Source organism: Felis catus, chromosome A3 (assembly GCF_018350175.1).
Source record: "Felis catus isolate Fca126 chromosome A3, F.catus_Fca126_mat1.0, whole genome shotgun sequence".
In the NCBI taxonomy this organism is placed as follows: domain Eukaryota; kingdom Metazoa; phylum Chordata; class Mammalia; order Carnivora; family Felidae; genus Felis; species Felis catus.
This window is the reverse complement of record NC_058370.1, coordinates 29,603,729-29,617,372: the sequence shown is the minus strand read 5'-3', so window position 1 is coordinate 29,617,372 and position 13,644 is coordinate 29,603,729. Positions and strand designations below refer to the sequence as shown.

Below are 13,644 nucleotides of genomic sequence, written 5' to 3'. Positions count from 1 at the left end.
AAAGCAATCATTTACTATTATGTCTTCTCCAGTATAATCTTCCTCCAGTAGCTCACAAAAGATGTAATTGGGGGGGGGGGGTATTATTAAAAGAAAACCTAGCAAATACTAAGACATGATAGAAGCTTCTATACTTTTATAATTACATATAGCAAACCTCCCATACTGCAGAATTTGTCCTAATACTGTTCAAATCTTCAACATTTTCTGTTCATCATACAAGAGTATTTGCTGAAAAAGGAATGCATTTTGGTTTCTTGACATATTGTTTTCCATACTTTTTTTTAAAGCAAGCCTTTTGGTGGGTAGGGCACAACAGGAAGAACCTGTCAATGGTATGTGTCTTTTTGTCTTCCATAAGAACGAGAAACCTCAAAATATATACTTTAGTCACTAGGTTAATAAAATTGTGTAAAGCATCTCACTGAATAACCTATAACTTTAAACATCACTGGAGGGGCGCCTGGGTGACGCAGTCGGTTAAGCGTCCGACTTCAGCCAGGTCATGATCTCACGGTCTGTGAGTTCGAGCCCCGCGTCAGGCTCTGGGCTGATGGCTCAGAGCCTGGAGCCTGTTTCCAATTCTGTGTCTCCCTCTCTCTCTGCCCCTCCCCCATTCATGCTCTGTCTCTCTCTGTCCCAAAAATAAATAAATGTTGAAAAAATAAATAAATAAATAAAAATAAAAAAAAAATCACTGGAAAAAGAAAAATGTAGAGTTTCTCTGTATGCTGTTTTCAGATGTCTTGGTACTAATGACAGGCTTATATTTCATTATTTCATATCTCAAGGTTCTACATACTCTTAAAACAAGATTCCCATCAGTGACAGAGGATGTAAATCCATGTTTTAAATAGGCTTCTCTATACTTTCCAATATATTAAGGGCTGACTTATTCAACCTGATTTAGTAGCTCACCAAGAGTTTGTAATACCTGAACAAGGGTCAGCTATTTGTGCTTGCATTATTCGTATTTTCTTCAGTCCCTGGTTTCTTTGCAGAAATTGCTTTAAGTCACTTGTCCATTTTGTGAGGGTTAGTTTAATAAAAACTAACATAAACTGTTATCAATGATGCAATATACTGAAAGCAAATGTATGGTTATGGATCTGCTTGCTCACAGCAGAACTCCCTTGAGGACACCCAAAGTTCTACAGTTAACACATTAACACTAACTTACAGACCCAAAAAGATGCCAGTGACAATACCTAAATTTAATGCTTTATCATAAAAATGATAAAAAGCTCTAATTTTCTTCCAGCATCACAGTGAATCATCTTACCTACCCCACTTTGAAAACTACCGCTCCAGATGGCAGCTACAGTGAACTTTTTACAACTGCAAATCTGATTAGTTCACTCTCCTCTTTATAATCCTATAATGGCTTAGCTCTGCCTTCAGGATAAAGTCCAACACCCTTGCATGTCACACAGGGCCCTTCAACTCTGGCTACTGCCTCTCTCTAGCCCAGTAGTTCTCAGCCCTGGCTGCCTACTGGAACCACCTGGGGAGTTAAAAAAAATACACATTCTCAGGCCTCTCACCCTAGACCAACTAAATCAAAATACCTGGGGGTGGGGTATTTGCATCCCTGATTTTTTAAGTTCCTCGGGTGAATCTAAAGTGCAGCCAGTGTGGAGAACTACCCCTCTTACAAAGGCCTCAATTAGGCCTTGCTACTCTAAATGCGATCAAGCCACCCACAGCAGTATCAGCCTCACCAGGGAGCTGGTTAGTAATGCAGAATCCCAAGTCCCACCCTAGACCTACTGAATTAGGACTTGGCATTTTTTAAAAAATTTTTTTTTCAACGTTTATTTATTTTTGGGACAGAGAGAGACAGAGCATGAACAGGGGAGGGGCACAGAGAGAGGGAGACACAGAATCGGAAACAGGCTCCAGGCTCCGAGCCATCAGCCCAGAGCCCGACGCGGGGCTCGAACTCACGGACCGCGAGATCGTGACCTGGCTGAAGTTGGACGCTTAACCGACTGCGCCACCCAGGCGCCCCAGGACTTGGCATTTTAACAAGGTCCCCCGATGGTTGATGTGAACATTCAAGTTAGAGAAGCAATGCCCTAAGTTACTAAACCCCTTCTCAGCTCAGGGCCTTTGTAAATTTTTAAGTACTGTCTAACATTGAATTTCTCTGGCATTAGCTCACAAATGTGAAAGGTCATACATCACATCCATGTTACTCTAGGATATCCCCAGTTCCTGGCACAATGTCTAGTATTCTCAGTTAAACAGCATCTAGTCTTATGTTTCATACCTAAATTTCCTCAATATTTCTGACCTATTAACCATGTATTTCCTTAAAAACAAGTTGCCTTTAGGGGTGCCTGGGTGGCTCAGTCGGTTGAGCGTCTAACTTCAACTCAGGTCATGGTATCATGATGCGTGGGTTTAGGCCCCACATCAGGCTCGCCACTGTCAGCACAGAGCCCCCTTCAGATCCTCTGTCCCCGTTTCTCTCTGCCCCTCCCCTGCTCATGTCCTCTTTCTCAAAAATAAACAAACACTGGGTGAAAAAAAAAGTTCTTTAAATACATAACTCTTGGATAGGATACATAACATAGCACTGTACTTATTTCAAAATCTAAATGAGCTACTGGTCTCTTTCCAGAGAAATGTAAATTAAACCTAATTCAAAGTGCCATTACGTTTTGGTTAAATTAATAAAATCAAATATTAGGTTTTGTTTGTAATACCATTGACTGGATTGTCAGGAAAAAGGGCCACATAAATTGCTGATAATGTTATAATGTAGTTCAACCTTTCCAGATAGCAATTTGGCACTGGAACCATAACCTGACTCAGTGAACCCATCTTAGGAGCAAGAGTCCAAGAAAATAATCCAAAAGAAGTATTTGAAGAAAGGTGCTGAAAAGTACCCTTTATGGGGCACCTGGCTGGCCTAATCAGCAGAGGATACGAGTCTTGATCTTGGGACTGTGAGTTTGAGCCCCATGATGGGTATAGAGATCACTTAAAAATAAAATCTTAACCAAAAAAAAATCTTAACCCAAATCATTTATAATAGTAAAAAATTAAATTACTGTTATCAATGCATAGAATACTATTCTGTGATTTAAATCAGATACATAAATGAGGGGCGCCTGGGTAGCTCAGTCAGTTGAGCAACTGACGATTTCGGCTCAGGTCATGATCTCACAGTTAGGGAGACAGAGCCCCGTGTCAGGCTCTGAGCTGAGCGTGGAGCCTGCTTAAGATTCTCTTTCTCTCTTCCTCTCCCTGCTTGTGCTCTCTCTCTCTCTCTCTAAAATAAAAAATAATAATAATAATAATTAAAATTTAAAAATATGTATATATAAATTAGATACATAAATGAGTATAAAATATTTGATGCTCTTCAAAAATACAAAAATCATATTCCATGTATACAGACTATTAAAAAAAGCCATGCCTGTATACTGACACAAACAGATGTGAATTTAAATGTACAAGAGCCTGCCTGGCTTAGTCGGTAGAGCATGCAACTCTCGATCTCAAGGGCTGAGTTTAAGCCTCACATTGGGTGTGGAGCCTACTTAAAAATAAACAAAAAAATAAATAAAGTAAATATAGTTTGGGTGGGGGGATGGGTTAAATAGGCGACGAGGATTAAGGAGTGCACCTGTGATCAGCACCAAGTGATGTATGGAGTTGGTGAATCAATATATTGTACACATCCCATGATCTCATGGTTCTTGGGTTCGAGCCCTATGTCGGGCTCTGTGCTGACAGCTCAGAGCCTGGAGTCTGCTTCAGATCCCTGTCTCTCTGTTCCTCCCCTGCTCACACTCGGGTCTCTCTCTCTCTCTCTCAAAAATAAATAAAAGATTAAAAATAATTATAAATGTATGTATATTTTGCACACCTGAAACGAATATAACACTTTATGTTAACTGGAATTAAGGTAAAAATTAAAAAAAATAAAACAAATACAATTTTACATTTAAAATTTTACAATTTAATAAATTATCTTTTCTATAGAGAGTATATATACATAATTTTGGTAAACGCTATACCCAACATGGGGCTTGAACATCTCGGGCTTGAACCCTGAGAACAAGCGTCACATGCTCTAATGACTGAGCCAGCCATCCTTATAGAGAATATATTAAAACAAATTTTAATGTTGGGTTATTTACGGGTTTGCTGTTCAATTTTATTAAGTCTGTGTTATATAGTGCTATTTTTGTTGTACTCAGTCTCACTAAAAACATATTTCTTCAGCTTTGGTATTTGGGAACATTTATTAGTTATTGCATTGGAAGTAAAAAGACAAGATTCTGTATTTGGCCAGCTTCCTGCTTATAACTCAAATTCAAACTTCACCTGCATCCCATTTTTTCCACATGAAGGTGGAGAAAAATAATACAACAATGTTTACAAATCAATTCTGAGTGCCTCCAGTGAAAGGTGCTGGACCAATACAAATATCAGAACTGCTTAAAAAACAACCACCACCCATGCTGACAAATCACACAAGGCACTTATCCTTCTGAGCCTCAGTGTCTCCCTCCATAAACCAAAAGAAATCAGTTAGAATCACATGGCGGGGGGGGGGGGGGGAAGTAGGTGAAGGAAAAGTAGGCTTATGATATCTGAAAAAGCATCGCATACACACGCTGATCAAAATCCACTGAGTCCCATTCACATTTTGGGAGGAGAATGACTGAGTTAGTACAACCCCCTTGAAGAGGTGGCGATTTGGCTATATGTCTGAAAATTTTAAATGCACATATATTCTTTGACCCAGTAATTCCACTTCTAGAAATACATGGTTCAGATCATTTTACACATAAGTTCCTAACAATGTACTATCTACAAAAACATTCATTGTAACACTGTAATAGAAAAACCTGGAAACTTAAATGTTGCTTAACACAAAGACTAGTTACAAACTATGCTGCAGCCATACAATGAAAAAACTTTAAAATGTCAACAGAAAGAATGAACAGCTTTATATCTACAAATATGGAATGATTTTCTAAATGTGCTAAGGAAAAAGGAAAAAGGTGTGACTGGTATGTACCACGGGCGGAGGAACATGGGCAGGTAGACATGTGTTTCTAAAGCAACAGTGTCTATGTAAGGCCACAGAAACTGGAAACTTCAGCCATCTCTGGAGGAAGCAGGGTAGGAGGGAGACTTATTTTCTTCTCTCTTCCTTTTTATACTGCTGGAGTTTTTTTTCTCAGATGTATCGATCTTTTCCCAAAACTGAGGATTCTCTGTAGGCCTCCCTCTGAGTCTAAGGGGCTATCATTCTGCCCCAGTAGGGCTTGGTCATTGCCTCCTAAATTGCAGGGGCATCAGCATCTGGCCTCACACTGCCCCGAAGCGATCTTTTAAAGCCCAGTCAGCGCAGGTCCCTGACGGTCTTTAAAATCCCCCAGTGGCTCTCCACCGCCCAAACTCGGAAACAGCACACACAGCCCTGCAAGCTCACCGTAATCTCATCTCCCACCCTTCTCCCCTCTACCCAACCCAGTTGTTTAACCTCTCCCTGCTCCCCAAGGATAGTGGATTCCTTCCACCTCCAAGCCCTCCTGGGCTGCTCCTTCTTTCCTACATCCTGTCTACAACCCACAAACTCATACGCACCCTTCATGACCCAAACACCCCTCCCAGGAAAGCTTTCTTGGACCTCTCAGGGAAGGAATGCTGTCTATGCAGCGTGGCAGATGCTCTGGAACTAGACTGCCAAGATTCAAATCCTGACTCTTCCTCCATCTGCCCACTATATGGCCTCAGTTTCCACCCTTGTCAAACAGGAATAAGCCCCTACTTGGCTGTTGAAAGATTAAGTCATTCATAGAATGAATTTATTACAAAGTGTCTCACAAGGCAAATAAAGTAGCTATTATTATTACTATTATCACATTGTCATAGCACTGAGGATGTCTTTGTATTCACCTTACCTGTACTATGAGCCCCTAAAAGGTAGAGATTTTACTCCCTTGCTTTTATTTTGCATCCCAAGCACTTCATCACGTGGCAAACAGAAGGCACATGAATGCCTTTACTTAAATCAGAAGATTGGCTTTTCTGGTTCTGAATTTCATCCAGATGGTAAATAACTCGCTAAAAGGTACCCAGTGAACAGCCTCCTGGATCCCACACGCCCTAGAAGGCACATCTGAGCCAGACCACTTGAGGCCAGCAGAGGTGAAAAAAGACCAGGGGGCTTTGAGGCCTTCAGAGACAGGCAGATTGGAGACCAGGAAGATGTGAGACCTGCCGGTTCCTGCTGACTGACTACTTACGGGGACTGGGTGAAATGGACACGGGGAGACAGGCAACCGGGATCCTGAGAGTCCCGGGCGTGCCAGGGACTCCACGCAGGCAGGCCTTCAGGAAACACCCGGGAGAAGATGCTCTGGGGCAGTGGGGGTCCGGGAGTACACAGAGACAAGACACCCGAGGGGGAAGAGACGGGATGGGACCCACAGGACACCCGGCACGGCAGATGGAAAAAGGAACACAAGACACAGCTCCTGGCCTCAGGAGGCTTCCCGAAGGAGAAGATCTTTAAAGAAAGAGGTAGAGCTTGGCAGGTAAAGGCGGGGCGGGGAGAGGCTCGCACGAGCAAGGGCGTGCAAAGGCGTGAAGAGGCAGTCCAGCAGGGGTGAGGGAAGCTCGGAGTCCATATGAATGGCCCGCCTGTCCAGAGGCTCGCATGACCTGATGGGACATTCTGGGCTTCATTCATCCCGTGGGAAAAGGAGAGCGAGGAGTTTTTAAGTAAACAAGTGACAGCATCAGATCTGTGTTTTCTGAAGGAGTGGCCAGGCAGGAGGATGTTCGCCCATCTTCCACCCTCGCTCGGTTCTCTCCTCGCCCACCATCTTCTGGTTCTGGGGCTGCCGTCACAGCAAACAGGCGGCCGGCGAAGACGCCTCCTGGGAGAGGTGACTGGTCCTGGAGCACGAATCCCTACCCCGGGAACAGGTTTCTGAAGGCATCTGCCCCTGCCTACGGAGGCTCTGAGCATTCCTCCTCTCGGTCCTACAAACATCATCCCTGATCGAAAACACCAGCAAACAAGCCACCCTCGGCTCTGCCATTGTCATTTGTATCTTCAGGACGTACAATGTGGAACCAATTATCCGAAAACCAAGGTTGCTTCTATTTACCAAAAGTAAAAAGGAAGGGGATCTGCGTTCCCAATCGGCTCATCTTGAATTCTGGGCAGCTCTGAGCCCCTATTTCCCTTCTTTAAGCAGCCTCAACAGTTGGGAGTGGGCGGAAAAGAGGGGGGCCTGGGACAGGGGCCAGGGGGGGTTAAGGGAAAGAAAAGTTGGTCTCCGCAAGAGCAAATTTTCTCATGCCAGGAGCTCTCCTCTTTCTCCCCATTAAATGGCCCTGAGCAGATTCTGGTCTCACCGTTCCAAGTTGCTTCGTTCAGAATGAACTACGGCAGCGCCCTGGCCTGGCCCCAGGAGGACGCACGCGAAGTTCCCGGGCAGTCGAGAGGGGTCGGCGCCCTGTCCGGCACGTTTCCGGGGACCCCCCCCCCCGCCTCCCTGCGGACAGCGCAAGGACGCGGGGTCCCACTAGAGCCGCCTGATGGCTGCTACCGGGAAAAGAGGGGCTGGGGCTCCGGCCCGCGACCCCTCCCACCCGCGCCTGGGGGCCGCCCCCCCTCCTTGCGGAGCCCACCGGGGCGGCGGCGGCCGAGAGCACTCACCGAGTCCGGCGCTGGGCGGGACCGCTGGGGACGAGGACGGCGGCTCCGCCTCGGCTCCGCGGCGGCGTCTCGGCCCGCCACACGCCCTCAGGGCCGCCGCCCGGCCCGCGGCTCGGAGCTCCGCGGCGGCGGCGGCGGCCTCGCCTCCATGGCGAGGGGAAGCGGCTGAGGGGCGACTGGGCGGGCGGCGGTGATGGCGGCCGCGGCCCGGGGTCCGAGCTGGCTAGCGCGCGCGCGTCTCTGTCAGCGCCGCACTCGCCGCAGCCTCGCTCCCGACCCGGCCTTGGCTGTAAGGCGCTTCTTCATTGGCGGTTCAGAGACGGGCGCTGATTGGCCCATACCGAAAGGGCGTCTCCGGCCCGCGCGGGCCCCGCCCCTGCGCGCCTCCGAGCGCTCGCTAGCTAGCTAGCTTGTGTAGGGCGCTGAGCCTGGGCTCACGGTCTCGCCCGCTCCTACGCCGCCGGGGAGGCTTGAGTGCGCCCCACCGCCGCTCAGACGTCGGGGAAGCCGGAGCCCGGGGGCACTGATGCCGGTGCACCAACGCCTTCCGCTTCGACAGTCCCAGCCCCCTGGACGTGGGCCTTCTTCCCAGCTTACAGATGCGGAAACTGAGGCCAAATGCAAGTTATACCAATGTTTAGCAACCAGGACGGCCTGGAACTCAAAAGCTGCCTTTCCACCCCGCTCTCCAAATGTGTTCCATTCTTTTTACCCTCCCCCCAGTTGCCGCAAGGTACTCAAAAGGACGTAGGCTCTCTCGGGGAGAGGAACCTGCGAAGCCCCTAGAATGGACCTGGCACCATAAGTGTCCTCTTACGCACCATGTCATCTCACGCCATCCCCACCCAAACCCCAAGGAAATCTCTCCCGCTTTCTAGATGCGCGTACCGGGGCCTGGCTTGCCACCGAGTCGAGTAGAAAAATACGACACACGGTGCTCTGCGGAGGGGATGTCGTTTGCGATACGCCATGGGGGAGGGGAGGCTCAAACCGCCCAGAGGACCGGGATATGCGTTCCGCCCCTGGGACTGGGGTCAGGGTTGCAGGCGTGGCCCTCCTCCCCGGGGATCCCTGCCCCACGTGTGGTGTCCCAAAGCTACGCGTACGTCTGTCCGGCCGCAGTGGGTTCCCAGGCTACGGGACTTGGGCGTCCGCAGCTGAAGCCCCTTTACACGGGGCTGGTGAGACGTTCTCCCGGTTGTGGCCCCCACACGAGGTCCCTCGAACGCTCCGATCCCCGATCAGGGCGAGTGGTTGGGCGTCTGCAGGCTGGAGACATATTGCAGAGCAGTGTGCAAACGGAGATTGCTGGGGGGCCCTTAATCCCAGAGCTGGAGTCCGCGCCTGCGGTGGGTGGTTCCGAGGGGAAGTCTGGCCAGCGGCAACTCTCCGTGAGAAGGGGTGCCTGGGGGTACATTTTGGCGCAAGAGTCCACGTCAGCTGCTATTTCCTCGGGGTTGGTGCCCCTATTACCTCCAGTCCCCACCACCGCTTGTAGTTGGGGCGCCAATTTAGGACTGTATATGCACGCTCCCTCCTCCACATTTGTGGAATAAGTGAGTGTATGCTGACCAGAGCCAAGGCCTGGGAATACGGGGTGCGGTGGGCCTCCTTCAGGCCGTCCCTTCCCAGGCAGGGAAGTTCCTTCTCTATGGAGAGTGGTGTCTCTTGCTCCCTCTCAGCAGGGCCCGCCCAGAGGGGTCACCAAACTGCCAAACCCTCCGCGCCTCTGCCCAGTGGACACTCTAGCCACATGCCCAGTCTCTGTTAGACCCCAGGGGCAGCCAATGGGGGCAAGTTCTTCCAAACATTTCCCAGAAAGTCCCAAGTCAATCTGCCTGCACAGGGGGAAAGCCTGAACTCAAAGCATTTAGAAACCCTGGGGGGGGGAAAAAAAAAAAAAAGACTGTATGTGCAGGAGGCATGTAGGTGGCTAGGGTAGCAACAGTTCCTTAAGACCAGACCTCACCAGCTTAGTTTTGCCTTGTCTACATCTGACCTACCCTATTATCTCTTAGTATGCTTCTTTTGGCTGATTTCTTTACAATTTTACTTATATTACCACAAAATGTTTGACATGCTACTTACACTTTCTAACATATGTTAAAATAACTATTAAAATAAAAAGTGTCGGGGCACCTGGCTGGCTTAGTAGAGCATAGAGCACTTGATCTTGGGGTTGGGAGTTTGAGCCCCACGTGGGGGGTAGAGTTTACTTAAGTAAAATTTAGAAAAAAAGTGTTTATCCTCAAGATCATCTGAAGGATACCCCCCTACACACACACACACACACACACACACACACACACACACACACAATGTGGTCACACTTGGGAAAATGCTGCTGGTTGGGTGTGAGAGTCACAGAGCCCTGGGGTTCAAGCCCCGGCATTGACTGAGTGACCTAAGTCTCCCTCTGCTACTCTTCCTGGAACGTCCCAGGCCTGGACTGAGAATTATAAGCATGTACAGCTTGGCAAGTGACCCATTCTCAGGAAATGCAGTTCCTTCTCTCCATGAGACAGTGGCCCTGTGGTCAGCACATTTGTGGTGTGCATGTAGGGGTGAGAGAACCTCAGACCAAGGAGAGGCAGGGTCTTGGACATCTCATCCTGAAGACCCTGGTTTGGTTCAGCTCGGTAATCACACAGACCCTGTTGCCACTGGAGAGGACAGAGTTCCATCTTCATCTGCCCACCTATGGAGACCTGCCCAGCCTCCCCTTCCCATCTGAGGCCCAGGGGTTCCACACTTTTGCCCCATCACCACAGGACAAAGGGATGTCTTCCAAGAGGAGAGAATAAGAGAGCAGGCCCGAGAGAAGAAGGCAGGCAGGTTTCCTGTACTCAGGCCCACCCACGTGGGAGGCCGAAGCCCTGCTCCCAGTCCTGCTTTAGGCCCTGCCCGCCGGGGCCTACGCCTACACGTGTAGGTGCATACACGTATAGGTAGGCACTCGTCATCCACCCCACAGGTGCCCCAAGGAGTCACAGGGTTCACGAGAAAAGGGCTGGACTGAAGAGCTGGAGAATTGGGGTAAAGGACTCCTATTTCATTAGGTAGATCACCTCCCCTCTCCGGGCCTTCTTTCTCCATCTAGCAAATGGAACAATGAATCATTCACTCACTCGACAAATACTGAGGGCAAACCATGTGCTGGACGCAGCAGGGAATAAAACAGAAAAGGTCTCTGCTCTCAGGAATTTAGATTGTGGATGGGGAGACAGACAATAAACAAACAAGTGAAAAAGAAAATTTCCTAAATGCTGTAATGAAAATAAAGCAAGGCAAAATGATAGAAAGTTGGAGTAAATGAGAGCCAAGTGCCTTTCCAGGCCACTGTTCTACCTCCAAGGGTCATTTGCTTGAGCTTTGTACCTAAAAAAGATTGCAGCCCCCTTATCTTGAGAAGGCCTCCACCCTCACTCAGGGCTGTCATTGATATCCTAAACCAGAAGAAAGGTTTCCAAATTTTTTGCCCCCAGTCCCAAAATTCTGGTCCTAGGCGCAATCCTAGCCCCATTCATTGGCCAAGACGTGGCCCCATTTATGACTGTAGACCCAGGGCAGCTGTGCAAATCTTTCAGAGTAGAAGGCTTTTTACATTAATTTTAATTGAGCAATCTGAGATTTTGGGGGAAAAATACCGTTTTAAAAATATCACTGTAAGTGTATGCATTTGTCAAAACTCTGCAAATGTACACTTAAGATCTGAGCATTATATATAAATTGTAATACTAAAAAGAAAAAAATTGCAGATAATGAACTGTAGTTAATGAAATTCTGAAGTATTTAGACAGAAGTGTACCAAGGACTGAAACTTAGTTTGAAGTGCATCTTAAGATGGATAGAGGGATGGATAGATGGAGAAATGTATGATACAGTAAGTATAGTAAAATGCTCACGGCAGAATCCGGGTGGTGGGTACATAGATGTTCAATGCAAATTCTTTCAACTTAACTAGGTGTTTGCAAGTTGTCATGATAAAATATTGGGGGAGGGAGGGAATGTGTTTAACGTTACAAAAAAGTACACAAAGCTGCCTTTAATTTTCCGACAGCTCTCCCCTGGGACAATTCTGGTGCTTCTCCACATGCATACACCGTTATGTAGTCGCCTCGTTTGTTATGTCATCGTTATTTCTCACCTATTTCTAAACTTCCTATGTGTAGTGTTTAATGTTTGCACATCACAGGAGTTCATATGGGGCATGTTACTTTGGGGGTGCAGGCTTTTTACTGTGTACATTCTCAATGCAGTGCCCAGGGCCCCCTTTCCAGAGAGGGCACGCTGGGTTGCAAAATACCAACCCTTTTTCACTGAGAACAGTTAGAGGAACTGGAGGAAACATTTTAAAAAGGCATCGAAGAACTGCCAGGGCAGTGAGCAATTGTGAGGCCAAGCCTGAGGAGGAAGAACTCCAAATGATGAGCCTTAATGAGATCTCTTTTCCTCTCCCTGGACCTGTCTGCTGATTGTGATAGAAGGCTGATGGGCTGTGCCTAACTGGGATTCCCAAAACTGGCCACAGTGCGGGCTCTGCACACTCTTCCAGAGCCTTGCCTCTCCCCTAGCAAGAAGTCTATATGCCCTTGAAACGGGGTGGGAATGTCCCCCCACCTGACAGAATGTGGCAGGTACTCATGGGCCCCGTGTGACTTCCAAAGCTGGTTTGGGAAGGCTGCACAGCTCTGTCTGGCTCCCTTGGGAGGCTGTCCTTGGAACCCAGCTGCCATGTTGTGAACTCTCCTGGGTCACAGGTGTTCTGGCCCACGACCCCAGCCAAGGTTCCCATCAACAACCAGCTTCAACCCCCAGACTTGTGAGTTAGCAAGCCTTCAGATGATTTCAGCCCCCCGATGTCAGGTCACCCCAGCCTTTGAGTCTTCCAGCTCATGTCCCAAATATCGTGAAGCAGAAACGACTGTTCTATCCTGTCCAAATTCTTGCCCCAAGTAATAAGTGGTGAGCATAACAAATGGCCGCTTTGTAGTGTGATTTATATCCCCTTGGAAGATATTCAAACTTACATTTTTTACAAATCATATGGAGGGAAAAGAAGAAAAAGAAACACCTTACCAGGCTCTGAGTCACTCTTTTCAAGCACTCAATTCAAGTCAGCTCTAGGGGTGTTAAGGAGGGAAAGCCAGAAGCTCCAGTGAGACCTGCCCTCCCTCTGGGCTTTGGTCTCCTTCTTTGTCCTTCTCCTAGACTAAGGGCACAACAAGAGGAAAAGGAAATGCCCTCAGTGTTGGGTGGGGGCACAAGGGCATGAAGCCAAGGTAACTGGAGTGCAAACTGGAGGCCAGAGATGGGGTCTGGAGGGCCAAGAAGGGCTCCTACTGATGGGGATGAAGCTTCTATTTTGGGTAGGGGAGAGTCAGGGGACTCCAGTTTGTGGTTCTTCCTTGGCAGAATTGAGATCTTCCGTCCTTCTTTTCTCTTCAGCCCAGAGACCACTCAGGAGTTGCTCACCACGGGGAGGTGGGCAGGTTTGTGGAAGCTTCTCCTCTAACCCTTGAACACACCGGCCACACGCTTATCAGTCCTCCAACCCTTACTGTAGTGCAGACGGGGGCCTTGCCTCAGACTCCTCTGCTCAGAGGGACTGATTTTAGTCATCCTTCCTCTGTCACCACAATAGCCAAGGAGAAGCCCTGAGACCCCCAAAAGCACAACCTGGTTTCAGATCCCAGTTTTGCCACATACTCACTGTTACCAAACCTCCTCGGTCTGCAATTTCCTCTTCTGTAAAAGGGGGTGATGTTACCTATCTCATAGGGCGGTCTTGTGGAATAAAGGAAATAGCAATGGTGAAGTGTTTGGCATGGTTCTTATGTGTATGTGTATAATGCTTTTCAGTGTGGCTCTTGATGAGCTGCTGCTTGAGTTTTGCACAGTCCCCTGTAAGCTTCCTAAGGGCTGTGAGCTTGAGGGGGGCTTCC

The 13,644-nt window shown here is 48.1% G+C and overlaps 1 protein-coding gene across 3 annotated transcripts in view; it reads right to left on the bottom strand.

Annotated features, from left to right (window-relative positions):
* PTPRA (protein tyrosine phosphatase receptor type A) overlaps positions 1-7,822 on the bottom strand; it is a 161,442-nt gene extending 153,620 nt beyond the window's left edge. Inside the window, exon 1 of one of the 3 annotated variants that reach the window (XM_023251393.2) lies at positions 7,700-7,822. The gene's annotated coding sequence lies outside the window, so the exon portion shown is untranslated. The remainder of the gene's footprint in view (positions 1-7,699) is intronic. The other 2 variants (XM_023251391.2, XM_023251390.2) reach the window with 2 other exon arrangements.
* Between the last annotated feature and the right edge of the window lie 5,822 nt (positions 7,823-13,644).